This window comes from Oncorhynchus kisutch, linkage group LG13 (assembly GCF_002021735.2).
Source record: "Oncorhynchus kisutch isolate 150728-3 linkage group LG13, Okis_V2, whole genome shotgun sequence".
NCBI classification, from domain to species: Eukaryota; Metazoa; Chordata; class Actinopteri; order Salmoniformes; family Salmonidae; genus Oncorhynchus; species Oncorhynchus kisutch.
In genome coordinates this window covers 23,974,380-23,994,782 of record NC_034186.2, presented here as the reverse complement: position 1 = coordinate 23,994,782, position 20,403 = coordinate 23,974,380, and positions in this window count along the sequence as shown.

The following is a 20,403-nucleotide window of genomic DNA, read 5'->3' as shown; positions in this document are numbered from 1 at the left end:
GAACACTATCTATACTTTATAAATATAGAAAGATGAAAGACGGGCATGCCATTGCTAGACATTCCTGTGGTACCTGGTAAAACAATTATCACACAAAACAGGATGTTTAAGGAAATATATATATATATATATATATATATAATATTTACAAATGTTGGCGTAATGATTTAATAAATGGTGAGCAAACTGTAAATGCCTTATACATGATTTATTATGGACCTTTAAATAAAGTGTTCCCATTCCTTTTGATTATCTTTCTCAATTAGAAAAAACAGTTGTGAATTCAAGTTTGAGTATAGACTGCAGACAGGGGGTCCCAGGACTCGCCCAAACTCCAGTGGAGCTGGAGAAACATGTTTTCAGATAAACATGAACTATTTGCGCAATGTATGCTAGGCCTTTTCAACCATCACACAAAGCAAACATCATTAGCTATAAATAGGAAACGTTTAGTCACAGATATCCCATCTACAGCCATTTAAGAAAACAAGGTGAAAGACCAAACCTTCTAATCCATATGGGAGTTAGAGACAGTGATTTTTTGTTCATATACAATTATTACAAGAGGACTGGACCTCATGTTAGAAGAAGTTGATACAATTATGGAAATACAACAATGTAAAGTAGTTGTGTGTTGAATTGTTTGCAACTTTGTGTTGATTAGACAGTGTGACAAATGTACCTGACAATGCTGTAATCAAGAAGACAATAGTAAACAGTGATTGTATTTTCCCATTGACAAGTAATTGTATGCGTAGACATAAAGGCCACACCCACACTCTAGCATGTAAGTGCATAACAACTTTTAAAGACCCAGTTAGGTATTCTATGAGTGGTCTGAGGTAGTAGGTAAATAATGAGTGTTTTCAAGTACAACTTTAGTAATGATGGTTTTTGGAAACAGCTTTGAGATTTAACAATGTGCCTACGAAGGTTGTAATGATGAACATACACGACCTTACAAACGTTTGGGTCACTTAGAAATGTCCTTGTACATTAAAATGACATCAAATTGATTAAAAATACAGTGTAGACATTGTTAATGTTGTAAATGACTGTTGTAGCTGGAAACGGCTGATTTTTTAAATGGAATATCTACATAGGCGAACAGAGGCCCATTATCAGCAACCATCACTCCTGTATTCCAATGGCACGTTTATCATTTTAAAAGGCTAATTGATCATTAGAGAACCCTTTTGCAATTATGTTTGCACAGTTGAAAACTGTTGTGCTAATTAAATAAGCAATAAAACTGGCCTTCTTAAGACTAGTTGAGTATTTGGAGCATCAACATGTGTGGGTTCAATTAAAGGCTCAAAATGGCCAGAAACAAAGTACTTTCTTCTGAAACTCGTCAGTCGATTCTTGTTCTGAGAAATGAAGGCTATTCTATGCAAGAAATTGCCAAGAAACTGAAGATCTCGTACAACGCTGTGTACTACTCCCTTCACAGAACTGGCTCTAACCAGAATAGAAAGAGGAGTGGGAGGCCCCGGTGCACAACTGAGCAAGAGGACAAGTACATTACAGTGTTTAGTTTGAGAAACAGATGCCAAAAAGTCCTCAACTGGCAGCTTCATTAAAACACCAGTCTCAACGTCAACAGTGAAGAGGCGACTCCAGGATGCTGGCCTTCTAGGCAGAGTTCCTCTGTCCAGTGTGTGTTATTTTGGCCATCTTAATCTTTTCATTTTATTGGCCAGTCTGAGATATGGCTTTTTCTTTGCAACTCTGCCTAGAAGGCCATCATCTCGGAGTCGCCTCTTCACTGTTGACAATGAGACTGGTGTTTTGCGGGTACTATTTAATAAAGCTGCCAGTTGAGGAATTGTGAGGCGTCTGTTTCTCAAACTAGACACTAGTTTTAAGCCCAGGCCCTGTCCCCACAGGAGGCCTTTTGCCTTTTGGTAGGCCGTCATTGTAAATAAGTATTTGTTCTTAACTGACTTGCCTAGTTAAATAAAAAATGTTTTTAAAAACTTGTGACACCTTCTCACACAGTAACCATGGCTGACATCAGCATGGTTGGTTGGATCATGGTGCTGGCATTTTAGAGGTTAAATTACCACAAGTCCAACATATATTCAATAAATGTTAACCGTTAGTTGCTTTGAACAAATTACCATAATGCAGTAAATCAGTCCCTTGGTACCATTTATTCTTCATCTGCATGTTTACAGTACATTGAAAGTAAACAATCCCTCCAAATCTGATGTGAGGAATCCTCTGAGAAGAACATGGGTGAAAAATACAACAAATGTCAAAAACAAATGATGAACAAGCTTGGAAAATTGCAATTACACACTCATGATACTCAAAGAACAAGTAAACATGACATACAGTCTGATCCTTCTACTGTCTGAAGAACATTCTGTGTACAAAGAAAAAAAGAGAACCCTTCATTTGGCTCAGAGATGCTGGAGAGCATCTCTGAATAGGATCCAAGACAGGAACTAAAACAATACCATTCTCTGGTCGACGGAACATGATTTACAGCCGGTAGCCATGCTATAGAGACCAGGAGGGATATTTGGAGAGCGCACAGAAAACAGAGGCCAGTTTCCTGAATAGGAGAAGGTGCCGTTCCTGTCCCAGACAAACCAGGACCACACCAGTTACATAAACAAGGGCCTTAACATTGTTCTACTGAAATATCAAACTTTCTTGATAACGTTTTCCCCTGAGTTACAAAAACAAAGGTCAAAGAATTAATATTTTGACCAGATTCGTTGAGACTTGCTAACTTGTCTTTGCTCCTTGTGTGCTGTGTTGTCTATAGAACATGTAGGCTATGGATCTAATCTATAGACCCCCAGACATCAACAGTGACATATTGGACTATTGACAGATAATTTGTTTGTAGAAATGGAAACTGAAGAGAGGGAAATTGGTTCAGTATGGTTGATAACAGAATGTCATCTGGCATGTTTTCAAGTGGACCATAAAGGGGCACCAAGCAGCTCGTCTTATCTTGATGACATGGTAAACAATACATTTCCCCCAATTTTCCCCGCCTCAGTGGAACAGCAGCACTGTGTCAGGCAGATGGGGGTTGAGAAAAAAAAGCAACATAACTTTCTGTTAGTGGCAGCTCCATCAAAAGCTAACATGTTTGGAAAGTGTTTGTGTGCTCTAGGCAGCAGCATCAGTGGTAACGGATCAGAGACCATGTAAGCATACAAAACCACAAAAGCTTTGTTTTGATTACAGACTTTACTGGAAGCCCAAACTGCCAAAGATGATCGTTATAATGCAGTTCAAATAAACATGGACCAGTTGGCAGCCGGGCAGTTTGTTTGTTCCATGGACAAATGTTCTATGCTCAGCTTAGGGATGTAATGACCCAAACAAAGTCTGCCAAGGGAAAACACTGCCATGCAACCCCAATGGCTGGGATGTCATTGTTTTCGTTGTTAGTTGTCACATACAGTTTGTGCTTATATGGAGAGCAATTAGACAGGATTCTATAAAGTGGTCCAGATGCGTGAACTATTTGGTCGTAATGAATAAGTGGTACTACAAATGGTGTATTTACATATTAACTATGTACTACATGGTAGTTAGTTAAACTAGCAAATACTTGTAATGTAAAGCGAGGCCAAGTATTTCAACCCTCACATTACGCTCTATCACCAAGATGAATATTCAATAACTGTAATGTTGGCACCAGGGGATCTGAACTTCGGTTACATCATGTGAATGAGGGAATCTATTTCATTACCGCGTTATTGATTTCAGTTTGGATGAAATCTGACTTTAATCTTGGTACAATATTTGGAATGCCATTCCAATCACACTTCAGAGAGTAGGCAGAACACCTGCGTGGAAATTGTATAGTACAATATAACTATTTCTAAAATCACCTCACTTCTAAGGGATCTGAAGAAAGAACAACTTGTCCAGTTATAATTTCTAAGACCCTTTTCCAAAAATGAAAGAATCGTTCAAATCTCCCATCTCCACTTAACATGACTAATCATGTTGTTATTTGGTCGTTTAAGTGCAATAAGCCATGGCATTTGCCATAATCACTGGTTTCCTGGGAAATCAGAATATATCAGGCTTCCTGGTGCCAGAGTGTTTGACGAAACAGGAAGGCGAGTGTAATCTCACATTGACATTTCTCCAAAAATACCACAGAGCACCAATCCTGCTGTAATCTCTGTGCTTTGTTATGACTCCTTGAGTGCCTTAGAGCGGCTCTCAGACTGCCCCTCTGACGTTTTACTTCCTCCTTGGCAGAGGTCATCAGCAAGAGAGGCTGATAAAGCAGATTACCATAGAACAAGCCTCATCATGGAGGCTGTATGAATGAAACAAATGGAATGGAGACTAGGCTTGATCAATGAAACCAAATGGGAAAAGGATTTAACTGGTCATTTAAGAATATTTGAGCATCTTGGCCATGTTCTGTAATAATCTCCACCCGGCACAGCCAGAAGAGGACTGGCCACCCCACATAGCCTGGTTCCTCTCTAGGTTTTGGCCTTTCTAGGGAGTTTTTCCTAGCCACCGTGCTTCAACACCTGCATTGCTTGCTGTTTGGGGTTTTAGGCTGGGTTTCTGTACAGCACTTTGAGATATCAGCTGATGTACGAAGGGCTATGTATAAATACATTTGATTTGATTTAACCCAACTCCTCTGAATCGCGTTGTTATTTCCAATGCTATCTCCACCAGTGGCGTAGCACAGTTTAGCAAGGAAACCCGCAATTTCCAAGCAGAGAGAAAAATGTGCATTTTATAGCTAATCTCATGCTATTTTAGTCATTTTGCAATGAGGTCGAGTGAAGATGTTGTTGTTTTAGAGTTATTTTCCTGCTATTCTACACATTTTGCCATGAGTCTAAGAGAAAATGTTGCAGTTTGAAAGTACATTTCCTGTAATAGAATAAATAAAAACATACGTGCCGACCCCAGACTGGGGACCCTCTCTGCGGGCCCCGGACTGGGAACCCTCGCTGCGGGCCCCGGACTGGGAACCCTCGCTGCGGGCCCGGACTGGGAACCATCGCTGCGGGCCCCGGACTGGGGACTCTCGCTGGGGATTCCGGACTGGAGAGCGTCGATGGAGGCTTCGTGCCATGACTCCTCACTGGAGGCTTCGTGCCATGGATCCTCACTGGAGGCTTCTTGCCATGGATCCTCACTGGAGGCTTCTTGCCATGGATCATCACTGGAGGCTTCTTGCCATGGATCATCACTGGAGGCTTCGTGCCATGGATCATCACTGGAGGCTTCGTGCCATGGATCATCACTGGAGGCTTTGTGCCATGGATCATCACTGGAGGCTTTGTGCCATGCATCATCACTGGAGGCTTTGTGCCATGCATCATCACTGGAGGCTTCGTGCCATGGATCATCACTGGAGTGAGGAGACGTATGGGCAGCCTGGTGTATGGAGCTGCCACAGGGCTTACCAGGCTGGGGAGACACACAGGAGGCTTGGTCCTTGGCAGAGGCAACGGATACACTGGGCCATGGAGGCGCAATGGAGGTCTCGAGCGTAGAGCCTGCATAACCCGTACTGACTGGATGGTTATCTTCGCTCTGCAAATGTTGGGCGCTGGCACAGGACGCACTGGGCTGTGCAGACGCACCGGAGACACAGTGCGCAAAACCGGCGCAGGATATCCTGGGCTGAAGAGATGCACTGGAGACCAGGCACACTGAGCCAGCACCATCTGTCCTGGCTGGATGCTCACCCTAGCCCGGCAAATGCGGGTAGCTGGGATGTAGCACACCAGGTTGTGAACGCGCACTGGAGACACCATGCGCTCCACCGCATTACACGGTGCCTGACCAGTACCACGCTTCTTCCCACGGTAAGCACGAGGAGTTGGCTCAGGTCTCCAACCTGACTCAGCCAATCTCCTCGTGTGCCCCCCCCCATTTTTTGGGGGGGGCTGCCTCTCGGGCTTCCGTGCTAGCCGTGTTCCCTCGTAACGCTGGGACCTCTTTTACTCGCTGCCTCTGCCTTCCTAGCTGCTTCCACCTGTTCCCATGGAAGATGATCCCTTCTGGCCAGGATCTCCTCCCATGTCCAGTTTCCTTTGCCGTCCAGGATGTCCTCCCATGTCCAGTCCTCCTGAAGACGCTGCTCCCCCTTACCACGCTGCTTGGTCCGTTTGTAGTGGGAAGTTCTGTCACGGCCGTCGTCGGAATGAGACCAAGGTGCAGCGTTGTGAGCGTTCATTTTCTTTTATTTGTTAATGTCGCCAACAAAAACAAGAAATAACAAAAACGACCGTGAAGCTTACAAAGGCTATAGTGCCCCTAACAAAGACAACTTCCCACCAAGACAAAAGGGAAAAAGGCTGACTATGTATGATTCCCAATCAGAGACAACGATAGACAGCTGTCCCTGGTTGAGAACCATACCCAGCCAAAACATAGAAATACAAAAACATAGAAAATAGAACATAGAATGCCCACCCAAATGCCCTGACCAAACCAAATAGAGACATAAAAAGGCTCTCTAAGGTCAGGGCGTGACACTGAAAAAGATTAAGATGATCATGATCATGTGAGCTAAACCAGTGATCTCAACACTTTTAAACTGTTCCAAACTGGACTGGACTTGACCCAGGACAGGCAGGCCTGGATGGATTCCTACAAAGGTGTCATGTTTCTCCAGAATGCTATCACAGGCCAGAAGAGAGAGGAAATTAAATGGCTTTTCCCACAGCACCATTAATTGCTTAGATAAAGGAGGTTTATTTGCAAAGGCTTTTCCGGAGAACCCGCCTGCTTAAAATGATTTGCTTTTAAATTACAATGCCTCTCTCTCTTTCCCATTATGCAAGTGTCCCCGAAGCTAAATACAGGCCAGGAGATAAATAGATATGTGAGTTATCATTCCTCTCCTTAGAGAAATAAATGAATCCTCATTGAGAGAAAATTTTGTTTCCACCACAAATGAAATGACGGTGTCAGTCTAAAGGGTTTTAAGTGGCTCTATAAGATAGTTTTTATAGAGATGTACAGTGCCTTCGGGAAAGTACTCAGAGCCCTTGACCTTTTTCACATTTTGTTACGTTATAGCCTTATTATAAAATAAAAGTTATTTTTTCCCCTCATCAATCTACACACAATAGCCAATAATGACAAAGTGAAAACAGGTTTTTAGAAATGTTTACAAATAAAATCTGAAATACCTTATTTACATAAGTATTCACACCCTTTAGCTATGAGTCTCGAAATTGAGCTCAGGTGCATCCTGTTTCCATTGATCATCCTTGAGTTCTTTCAACAACTTCATTGGAGTCAACCTGTGGTAAATTCTATTGATTGTATATGATTTGGAAAGGCACACACCTGTCTATCACACCTGTCTATATAAGGTCCCACAGAGCAAAAACCAAGCCATGAGGAATTGTCCGCAGAGCTCCGAGACAGGATTGTGTCGAGCAGTTTGGATCCACCAAGACTCTTCCTAGAGCTGGCCACCCGGCCAAACTCTGACAAAGCTCCAGTATTCCTCTGTGGAGATGGGAGAACCATCCAGAAGGACCACCATCTCTGGAGCACTCCACCAATCAGGCCTTTATGGTAGAGAAGCCTCTCCTCAGTAAAAGGCACATGTCAGCCCGCTTGGAGTTTGCCAAAAGGCACCTAAAGGACTAAGACCATGAGAAACAATATTCTCTTGTCTGATGAAGCCAATATTGAACTCTCTGGCCTGAATGCCAAGGGTCACATCTGGAGGAAACCTGGCACCATCCCTACGGTGAAGCATGGTGGTAGCAACATCATTCTGTTTGTGTAACGGCTGTCTTGGGTGGAAGAAGGTGAGGACCAATGCGCAGCGTTGTACGTGTTCATCTCTGGCAGCTCCTGGCTCTGGCAGCTCCTGGCTGACCGACTGCTCTGGCAGCTCCTGGCTGACTGACGGCTCTGGCAGCTCCTGGCTGACTGACGGATCTGGCAGCTCCTGGCTGACTGATGGCTCTGGCAGCTCCTGGCTGAATGACAGCTCTGGCAGCTCCTGGCTGACTGACGGATCTGGCAGCTCCTGGCTGACTGATGGCTCTGGCAGCTCCTGGCTGACTGACAGCTCTGGCAGCTCCTGGCTGACTGACGGCTCTGGCAGCTCCTGGCTGACTGACCGACGGCTCTGGCAGCTCCTGGCTGACCGACTGCTCTGGCAGCTCCTGGCTGACTGACGGCTCTGGCAGCTCCTGGCTGACTGACGGATCTGGCAGCTCCTGGCTGACTGATGGCTCTGGCAGCTCCTGGCTGAATGACAGCTCTGGCAGCTCCTGGCTGACTGACGGATCTGGCAGCTCCTGGCTGACTGATGGCTCTGGCAGCTCCTGGCTGACTGACAGCTCTGGCAGCTCCTGGCTGACTGACGGCTCTGGCAGCTCCTGGCTGACTGGTGGCTCTGGCAGACCACGGGTCCCGAATGGACGGGAGATTCCGGCAGCACCGGACAGGCGGGAGACTCCGGAAGCACCGGAGTGAAGGGCGATTCTGCAGCTCCTGGCTGACTGACGGAACAGACTGGCGGCTCTGGGAGCTCAGGACAGACGGGAGACTCTGGCAGCCCAGGACAACCGGAGACTCTGGCAGCTCAGGACAGACGGGAGACTCTGGCAGGCAGCTCAGGACAGACGGGAGACTCTGGCAGGCAGCTCAGGACAGATGGGAGACTCTGGCTGCTCAGGACAGACGGGAGTCTCTGGCAGCTCAGGACAGATGGGAGACTCTGGCAGTGCTGGGCAGGAGGAAGGCTCTGGCAGTGCTGGACAGGCGGGAGCACCTGTAGGAAGGAGACTGAGAGACAGCCTGGTGCGGGGGGCTGCCACCGGAGGGCTGGTGCGTGGAGGCGGCACCGGATAGACCGGACCGTGGAGGCGCACTGGAGGTCTCGAGCACCAAGCCTGCCCAACCCTACCTGGCTGAATGCTCCCCGTAGCCCGCACTGGGCTGTGCTGGCGAACCGGGGACACCATGCGTAGGCCTGGTGCCATGTACACCGGCCCGAGGAGACGCACTGGAGACCAGATGCGCTGAGCCGGCTTCATGGCACCTGGCTCGATGCCCACTCTTGCCCGGCCGATACGAGATGCTGCAATGTACTGCACCGGGCTATGCACTCGCACCGGGGACACGGTGCACCTCACGGCATAACACGGTACCTGCCCAGTCCCTCTCTCTCCACAGTAAGCACAGGGAGTTGATTCAGGTCTCCTACCTGACTTAGCCACACTCCCCGTGTGCCCCCCCAATACATTTTTGGGGCTGCCTCTCGGGCTTCCAGCCGTGCTGCCTCCTCATACCACCGCCTCTCGGCTTTCGCTGCCTCCAGCTCAGCCTTGGGGCGGCGATATTCTCCAGCCTGTGCCCAGGGTCCCTTGCCGTTCAAAATCTCCTCCCATGTCCAGGAGTCTTGCGATTTCAGCCGCTGTTGCTGCTGCTGCCCGTTACCACGCTGCTTGTTCCTTTGGTGGTGGGTGGTTCTGTAGCGGCTGTCTTGGGTGGACGAAGGTGAGGACCAATGCGCAGGGTGGTACGTGTTCATCTTTTTTAATAAAGTAAACTGAACACTGAATAACAAAACAACAAAGAAACAACCGGAACAGTTCTGTCTGGTGTAGACACACAAAGATTGAAAACAACCGGAACAGTTCTGTCTGGTGTAGACACACAAAGACTGAAAACAACCGGAACAGTTCTGTCTGGTGTAGACACACAAAGACTGAAAACAACCACCCACAAAACACAATGGAAAACAGGCTACCTAAATATGGTTCTCAATCAGGGACAACGATTGACCACTGCCTCTGATTGAGAACCATACCAGGCCAAACACAGAAATAGAAAATCATAGACAAACTAACATAGACAACCCACCCAACCCACGCCCTGACTATACTAAAACAAAAGACAAAACAAAGGAACTAAGGTCAGAACGTGACAGTGGGGATGTTTTTCAGCAACAGGGACTGGGAGACTAGTCAGTATCGAGGGAAAGATGAACGAAGCAAAGTACAGAGAGATCCCCGATGAAAACCTGCTCCAGAGCAGTCAAATCAAACTTTATTTGACGGTAAGTGTAGAGCTTACAGTGAAATGCTTACTTACAAGCCCTTAACCAACAGTGCAGTTCAAGAAGAGTTAAACAAACATTTACCAAATAAACTAAAGTAAAAAATGATAAAACAATAACACAATAACATAACAATAACGGGGCTATATACAGGGGTACCGGTACCGAGTCAGTGTGCGGATGTACAGGTTAGTTGAGGTAATTTGTACATGTAGGTAGGGGTGAGGTGACTATGCATAGATAATAAACAGTGAGTAGCAGCAGTGTACAAAACATATGGAGGGGTGGGGGGTCAATGTAATAGTCCGGTGGCCATTTGATTAATTGTTCAGCAGTCTTATGGCTTGGGGGTAGAAGCTGTTAAGGAGCCTTTTGGTCCTACTTGGCGCTCCAGTACCGCTTGCCGGACCTCAGACTGGGGCGAAGGTTCACCGTCCAACAGGACAACGACCCTAAGCACACAGCCAAGACAACGTAGGAGTGGCTTCGGGAAATGTCTCTGAATGTCCTTGAATGGCCAAGCCAGGGACTTGAACCTGATCGACCATCTCCGGAGACCTGAAAATACCTGTGCAGCGACGCTCCACATCCATCCTGACAAAGCTTAAGAGCATCTGTAGAGAAGAATGGGAGAAACTCCCCATACACAGGTGTGCCTGTAGTGTCATACCCCAAAAAAATCAAGGCTGTAATCACTGCTAAAGGTGCTTCAACAAAGTAATGAGTAAAGGATCTGAATACTTTCAGTACCAGTCAAAGGTTTGGACACAATTTCTCATCGGATGGACTGTTGTTTATCTTTGCTTATTTGGTTTTGCCATAATAGGACTTGGTCTTTTACCAAATAGGGCTATCTTCTGTATACCACCCCTACCTTGTAACAACACAACTGATTGGCTCAAACGCATTAAGGAAATAAATTCCACAAATTTACATTTAACAAGGCATACCTTGCAAAGCATTCCAGGTGACTGCCCCATGAAGCAGGTTGAGAGAATGCCAAGAGTGCGCAAAGCTGTCATCAAGGCAAAGGATGGTTACTTTGAAGAATCTAAAATCTAAAATATACTACTGTTCAAAAGTTTGGGGTCACTTGTTTTTGAATGAGAAGCACATTTTTTGGTCCATTAAAATAACATCAAATTGATCCGAAATACTGTGTAGACATTGTTAATGTTGTAAATGACTATTGTAGCCGGAAATGGCAGAATCTTTTTATGGAATATCTATATATCATTATCAGCAACCATCACTCCTGTGTTCCAATGGCACGTTGTGTTAGCTAATCCAAGTTTATCATTTGAAAAGACTAATTGATCAATAGAAAACCCTTTTGCTGCAATTATGTTAGCACAGCTGAAAAATGTTGTCCTAATTTAAAAAAGCAATAAATCTGGCCTTCTTTAGACTAGCTGAGTATCTGGAGCATCAGCATTTGTGGGTTCGATTATAGGCTCAAAATGGCCTGAAACAAAGACCTTTCTTCTGAAACTCGATAGTCTATTCTTGTTCTGAGAAATGAAGGCTATCCCATGCGAGAAATTGCCAAGAAACTGAAGATCTCGTACAATGCTGTGTACTACTCCCTTCACAGAACAGCGCAAACTGGCACTAACCAGAATAACAAGAGGAGTGGGAGGCCCCGGTGCACAACTGAGCAAGAGGACAAGTACATTATAGTGTCTAGTTTAAGAAACAGACTTTTCACAAGTCCTCAACTGGCATCTTCATGAACCTTTCAGCGCACAGTCTACTTTCCTGAATTTCCGCCTGTCTGACATGCTCAAAGTAAACTGCCTGTTACTCAGGCCCAGAAGCTAGGATATGCATATTAGAGGTCGACCGATTAATTGGAATGGCCGATTAATTAAGGGCCGATTTCAAGTTTTCATTCCAATCAGAAATCGGTATTTACATTTTTTTTTTACACCTTTATTTAATATTTATTTAACTAGGCAAGTCAGTCAAGAACACATTCTTATTTTCAATCACGGCCTAGGAACAGTGGGCAGAACGACAGATTTTCACCTTGTCAGCTCGGGAGATCCAATCAAACATCATTATTTATTTGAGGCTAAATTGATTTTATTGATGAATTATATTAAGTTAAAATAAGTGTTCATTCAGTATTGTTGTAATTGTCATTATTACAAATACATTTCTAAAAATCGACCGATCAATCGGTATCGGCTTTTTTTTGGGGTGTGTCATCCAATAATCGGTATCGGTATCGGCGTTGAAAAATCATAATCGGTCGACCTCTAATGCATATAATTGGTATAATTGATAGAAAACACTCTGAAGTTTCTAAAACTGTTAAAATAATATCTGTGAGTATAACAGAACTGATATGGCAGGCGAAAACCAGAGGAAAATCCCTCCAGAATGTTTTTATTTTGAGCTCCCAGCCACTTCAAATGTGAAGCTATTGAAAACTATGACTTTTGCCTCCCAGATTGCAGTTCCTATGGCTTCTATTAGATGTCAATAGTCTTTATACATGGTTTCAGGCTTGTTCTTTGAAAATCCAACGAGGAATAGTAGTTTATCCATGGGTAGCACAAAAGCAAAATCAGTCTCTTTGCGCTCATGAACGAGGGTGCGCTCTTTGTTATTTTCCTTTCCAATTGAACATACTAGTCTCCGTATGAAGTATTAGCATTTATTTAGATATTAGACTACCTGAGGATTAATTAGAAATGTCGTTTGACTTGTTTGAATGAACTTTATACCAGTAACCTTTGGGACTTTTTGTCTGCGTGTTGAACGGGTGGATTACTGAACTCAATGACACCTACTAAACGGACATTTTGGGAAATAAAGGACTTTATCGAACAAACCGACCATTCATTGTGTAGTTGGGACCCTTGGGATTGCCTACAGAGGAAGATCTTCAAAGGTAAGTGATTTATTTTATCGCTATTTATGATTTTGTGACACCTGTGCTGGTTAGAATTTTCTTTTTTGTGGGGCGCTGTCCTCAGATAATCGAATGCTATGCTTTCGATGTAAAGCCTATTGTAAATCGGACAGTTCGATTACCAAGATTCTAAGCTAAAAAAATCATGTATGACACTTGTTTTTTCATGAATGTTTAATTTTACAATTTTGTATTTTGAATTTGGCGCACTCCTATTTCACAGGATGTTGTCGAATTTTATCATGCTAAGTTAAATTGTACCAGCAAAACACCAGTCTCAATGTCAACAGTGAACAGGCGACTTCGGGATGATGGCCTTCTAGGCAGAGTTGCAAAGAAAAATCCATATCTCAGACTGACCAATAAAATAAAAGATTAAGATGGGCAAAATAACACAGACACTGGACAAAGGAACTCTGCCTAGAAGGCCAGCATCCTGGAGTCGCCTCTTCACTGTTGACGTTTAGACTGGTGTTTTGCGGGTACTTGTTTCTGGCCATTTTGAGCTTGTAATCGAACCCACAAATGCTGATGCTCCAGATACTCATGTATTCTAAAGAAGGCCAGTTTTATTGCTTTTTTAAAATTAGGACAACATTTTTCAGCTGTGCTAACATAATTGCAAAAGGTTTTTCTAATGCTCATTTAGCCTTTTCAAATGATGAACTTGGATTAGCTATCACAACGTGCCATTGGAACATAGGAGTGATGGTTGCTGATAATGGCCCTATGTAGGCTTATGTAGATATTCCATAAAAATTCTACCATTTCCAGCTACAGTAGTCATTTACAACATTAACAATGTCTACACTGTTTTTCTGATCAATTTGATGTTATTTTAAAGGACATAAAATTTGCTTTTCTTTCAAAAACAAGGACATTTCTAAGTGAACCCAAACTTTTGAACGGTAGTGTATTTAGATTTGTTTAACACTTTTTTGGTTACTACATGATTTCATATGTTATTTCATAGTTTTGATGTCTTCACTATTATTCTACAATGTAGAAAATAGTAAAAAATTAAGAAAAACCCTTGAATGAGTAGGTGTGTCCTAACTTTTTACCTGTACTGTATGTAAATGTGATATTTCTGTATTTTAACAACCTGTTTTTGATTTGTAATTTGGGGGTATTATGTGTAGAGTGATGAGGAATAAAAACAATAGAATACATCTTAAATTAAGGCTGTAACGTAACAAAATGTGAAAAAAGTCAAGGGGTCTGAATACTTTCTGAATTCAATGTAAGTAGTTTATAGATGCCATTAGGCGCTATTTGATTTGTTCCGTGGAGCACTTTGTCAGTAGTATAAATATGAACTTTGTTCCACAGGCATAATGTATAAGCGAGTGTATACAGTTGAAGTCGGAAGTTTACGTACTATTAGGTTGGAGTCATTAAAACTAGTTTTTCAACCACTCCACACATTTCTTGTTAACAAACTATAGTTTTGACAAGTCGGTTAGGACATCTACTTTGTGCATGACACAAGTCATTTTTCGAACAATTGTTTATGGACATATTATTTCACTTATAATTCACTGTATCACAACTCCAGTGGGTCAGAAGTTTACATACACTAAGTTGACTGTGCCTTTAAACAGCTTGGAAAATTCCAGAAAATGATGTCATGGCTTTAGAAGCTTCTGATAGGCTAATTGACATAATTTGAGACAATAGAAGATGTACCTGTGGATGTATTTCAAGGCCTACCTTCAACCCCAGTGCCTCTTAGCTTGACATCATGGGAAAATCAAAAGAAATCAGCCAAGACCTCAGAAAAAAATGGTAGACCTCCACAAGTCTGGTTCATCCTTGGGAGCAATTTACAAATGCCTGAAGGTACCACGTTCATCTGTACAAACAATAGTACGCAAGTATAAACACCATGGGACCATGCAGCCGTTATACCGCTCAGGAAGGAGACGCGTTCTGTCTCCTAGAGATGAATGTACTTTGGTGCGAAAAGTGAAAATCAATCCCAGAACAACAGCAAAGGACCTTGTGATGATGCTGGAGGAAACAGGTACAAAAGTATCTATATCCACAGTAAAAACGAGTCCTATATCGACATAACCTGAAAGACCGCTCAGCAAGGAAGAAGCCACTGCTCCAAAACCACCATAAAAAAGACAGACTACGGTCTGCAACTGCACATGGAGACAAAGATTGTACTTTTTGTAGAAATGTCCTATGTTCTGATGAAACAAAAATTGAACTGTTTGGCCATAATGACCATTGTTATGTTTGGAGGAAAAAGGGGGATGCTTGCAAGACGAAGAACACCATCCCAACCGTGAAACACGGGGGTGGTGGCATCATGTTGTGGGGGTGCTTTGCTGCAGGAGGGACTGGTGCACTTCACAAAATAGATGGCTTCATGAGGAAGAAAATTATGTAGATATATTGAAGCCACATCTCAAGATATCAGCCAGGAAGTTAAAGCTTGGTCACAAATGGGTCTTCCAAATGGACAATGACCCCAAGCATACTTCCAGTCGTGGCAAAATGGCTTAAGGACAACAAAGTCAAAGTATTCGAAAACCTTGACCTCAGTCCTATAGAAAATTTGTGGGTAGAACTGAAAAAGTGTGTGTGAGCAAGGAGCCCTACAAATGTGACTCAGTTACACCAGCTCTGTCAGGAGGAATGGGCCAAAATTCACCCAACTTATTGTGGTAAGCTTGTGGAAGGCTACCGGAAACATTTTACCCAAGTTAAACAATTTAAAGGCAATGCTACGAAATACTAATTAAGTGTGTGTAAACTTCTGACCCACTGGGAATGTGATGAAATAAATCATTCTCTCTGCTATTATTCTGACATTTCACATTCTTAAAATAAATTGGTGATCCTAACTGACCTAAGACAGGGACTTTTTACTAGGATTAAATGTCAGGAATTGTGAAAAACGGTGTTTAAATGTATTTGGCTAAGGTCTATGTAAACTTCTGAGTTGAACTGTAATTACTGTATATTTGGTAGGCACTGATGTTGTTTATTGCAGTAGCAATCATGAGCAAGAACCAAAAATGAGCAAGAACCAAAAACGAAGCATACAGGGAAAGAAACAGGAATCGCACCACCTGTATTACTTAAGAGGTACCACCTAATACCACCTGTATTACTCAGGAGGCTGAAGAAATTTGGCTTGTCACCAAAAGCACTCACAAACTTCTACAGATGCACAATCGAGAGCATCCTGTCGGGCTGTATCACCGCCTGGTACGGCAACTGCTCCGCCCACAACCGTAAGGCTCTCCAGAGGGTAGTCAGGTCTGCACAACACATCACCGGGGGCAAACTACCTGCCCTCCAGGACACCTACACCACCCGATGTGGTGTAGGAAGGCCGTAAAGATCATTAAGAACAACAACCACCCGAGCCACTGACTGTTCACCCCTCTACCTTCTACCAGAAGGCGAGGTCAGTACAAGTGCATCAAAGCAGGGACCGAGAGACTGAAAAACAGCTTCTATCTCAAGGCCATCAGACTGTCAAACAGCCACCACTAACATTGAGTGGCTGCTGCCAACATACTGACTCAACTCCAGCCACTTTAATAATGGAAATTGATGGAAATTAATGTAAAAATGTATCACTAGCCACTTTAAACAATGCCACTTAATATAATGTTTACATACCCTACATTACTCATCTCATATGTGTATGTATATACTGTACTCTATATCTTCTACTGCATCTTGCCATCTTTATGTAATACATGTATCACTAGCCACTTTAAAACTATGCCACTTTATGTTTATATACCCTACATTACTCATCTCATATGTATATACTGTACTCGATACCATCTACTGCATCTTGCCTATGCCATTCTGTACCGTCACTCATTAATATATCTTTATGTACATATTCTTTATCCCTTTACACTTGTGTGTATAAGGTAGTAGTTGTGGAATTTTTAGGTTGGATTACTCGTTGGTTATTACTGCATTGTCAGAACTAGAAGCACAAGCATTTCGCTACACTCGCATTAACATCTGCTAACCATGTGTGTGACAAATAATATTGGATTGGATTTGATTTGATCAGACTGCTTGACCTAAATGAGGCTAGTTTGAAAACGACCAAACCAAACTAAAGTTATAATGGAAAATGGCTGCAGTCTGAGGTGACCACTTGTGTGATCCTGGAGATGGTGAGGGGAACAGAAGGCTGAGTTGTGCTTGTGAAACATCCCCTTTGTGGAATTTTAAATACCCTGTAGCCTATTGAGCTCACTGTAATCTATAGTGTTTGGCTGGCTGACAGGGAGAGGGAGGAGGGGGTTCACACAGAGGAACACATCTAACAGAAATTTGACTAAATTGACTGTGTGGGCCTGAACTGCATACTTTTTGGACTATGGTAGGTCAGATAAGATCTGAGGTATTGAGCAAAATCATATTTTCACAGGAGAGATTTCGCCCTTTGTTTGGCCTGCAAGACTTGAACACATTAATGTAGTCTCTCGTTATTCTCCCTATTATAGAGACATACAGTACTATAGCTATCAAAGCTAGAAAGCGAGATAGAAATATGTCAAGCATTCCCTGGTATCAGAATGGAGCAGATTAGGCCTGATTGTTAATTTTCTCAGTCCTATGTGAGTTAAATTCAAACATGGAGCAACATGCAAAGAACGCTGTGATTCATTTCGGAGAGCTAAACAACAAATAACCTGCTGCTTGTTTTGTGCAGTCGCCCAGAAAGTATCAGTCTGTTTCTTACTTCATATTCATCACTATGTTCCTCATCAAGGGTGCCTCTATTCAGAGGGAACAGAATGTTCTCAGAGGAGCGCAGAATGGATTTCTCACGCAGGTACAGAGTGCAAAGGAGAGGAATAAAAGCAGAGAACGTGAAGGTTGAGGCTCAATTAGTGTTAGTTGATCTTAGAGAGGAGAGGCCAAGTCAAAGCTTTGCTGAGGTCACAGCAGTCCAGTCTCCTGCCACTCTTCATCTAACATTGAGCCTGTGGATTTAGATAAGGTTAGCCAACACGTTCAGGTTAACAAAAATTAAATACACATTTTCTTGAATTAACTATCGACAATTTTTATGGAAGGTTTTTGCATTTCTGATGTTGTGAGTGGGCTTATATGGAACATATCTGTGATGAACAGGCACTCAGTAGGAAATCATACATATTTGAGTATTTTCTTTGTCTTATGGTGAGTTGAATGAAATAACAGAGAAATGGCCTATGAGATGGTCTCTGTGATCCACAGAGGATAGAGCATCTAAACCCCATGGAGACCAAGGTCAGGGGATAGCACAGTTTTCCCTTTCCGTTAGGGACACGCAACAAAACATTTCCCACGCTTCGAGTGTCACATGCAGTTGCGTCTCTCTTTTTCTCTTGCTCCTTCTCTCACACCCTCTCTCTCTCTCTATCCTCCCTAGTTGAGGTTAGATGTAACCAAATTGGATCTCCATTTAACCCCCCCCCCCTCCAAAAATCCCTCCCTAGCAGTTATTGGAAAATATGGACCCCCCCTCTCCCTCCCTCTCTCCATCTCCCCAACATCTCTTTCTCATAACTTATGATAACATACTGTATGTCACCCTGCCAAAATATTATGGAAAGTACAGTATTTGTTGGGGGTTAGAGAGAGTGGTGGGAGGACGACGGCCTCAGAGCTTGGGATGTGAACAGGCAGATGTTTCAACCATAACCACAGGTGGAAGAGGACAAAATCTAATTTTATTGGTCACATACACATATTTAGCAGATGCTATTGCAGGTGTAGCGAAATGCTTGTAAACAACTGTAGCTTAGTCTGATAACAAGTTCCTAGCCCAGGTGTATTTATTTACTAGCCCTTAAATAAAATAAAAACATTTAAATGCTAGCTGGAAAGCATTCTTAAAAAAATTATTCCCCCCCAGTCTATTAGGGGGGAGGAGAAGGGGGGAAACAGAACTGGGCTCAATGGTTATTTTTTATTTAGAAGCCTAGTACCCCCACTGGTGGTTCCCTCATAGAACTTCCGCCTAAGTGGAGAACGACCGCCCCCTGTCATTGAAGCCATGGAAGTTCAAGACCAACGGCGTACTGCAGGAGTTGCTTTCAGAAATCAGGATCCCCCATTATAGTGAATGAAAAAATGGCAATCTTTGTGTAAATAAAAACATGTGTCCAAGACAATCAAGGTACCAATAATTGCTTCTACTTCACCAGATGTATATCCTTGAACCGATTATCTAAAAATCGAACAGAAGAAGTTATGAGGATAATTGACTTGCCAATGGCAGCCTGCAGGACCCCGGTTGGCCTTCAACTGGAGTTATTCAATAAGAGGGGCTGCACTGAGCTAGCCTGGAATATCACTTCCTGGAGTAGCTCAAACTGCGCATTTTATGTCTCCATGAGAAGCCATATTAACCAACTTCCTTTGGCTTCAACGCACTAGTGAGTCTTCACATAGGAATGAATGGTGTCACGTGATTGATGGCCTTGTCCATTCATATATACAGACTACAAGTTATTTCTCCCTCGTCCATTGAAATAAACATACATTTATTTTACTAGTTTTACACCGATCTGCATTAGAATGGTTGGCGTCTCCTGCTACCTGACCACCTTGAGTGACCAAAAATTAAGGAACGCTTTGACTATGTACAGACTCAGTGAGCATAGCCTTGCTGTTGAGAAAGGCCGCTGTAGGCAGACCTGGCTCTCAAGAGAAGACAGGCAATGTGCACACTGCCCACAAAATGAGGTGGAAACCGAGCTGCACTTCCTAACCTTCTGCCAAATGTATGACCCTATTAAAGACACATATTTCCCCCAGATTACACAGACTCACAAAGAATTTGAAAACAAATACAATTTTGATAACTACCATATATATTGGGTCGGCTATTCCCAAACTGGGAACGCGCAATGTAATTCACATTTTAAAACTGTACATTTAGATTTTCCAACTGGGCTATACATTTGGGTGAGTAGACTCGAGTATACCTGAGTAGACTCGTTTCACTGCCAAAAATCTAATTAAACCATATAGTGTTCAGTGAAATAACAACACAATGTCAAATACAGGTAGCCTAGTCAAATAACTTTGTTAAAGCAAGGCCCCTGAACTCTTGTGTATTTTCTGCAATATGCAATGATATGGGCAGCGACCATGTAACACTTTTACAATGGTCATCAATGGGCAAAGTTTTGACACATATTTTTTAATTGAGAGACAAGCTTAGTTTTCTTTACTGACCATAATTTTCACTTGTCTGACTGCTTGCATAATGACGAGTTTCTCACACGACTGGATAACCTGGGGGACGTTTTTTCTCTCCTGAATGATCTGAATCAAGGATTACAGGGACAAAATTGAGGTTATGATGAAAGAAGTTGGAGCTCTTCTCTGTCTGCATTAAAAAGGACTACACACAGGTCTTCCCATAATTGTATATATTTTG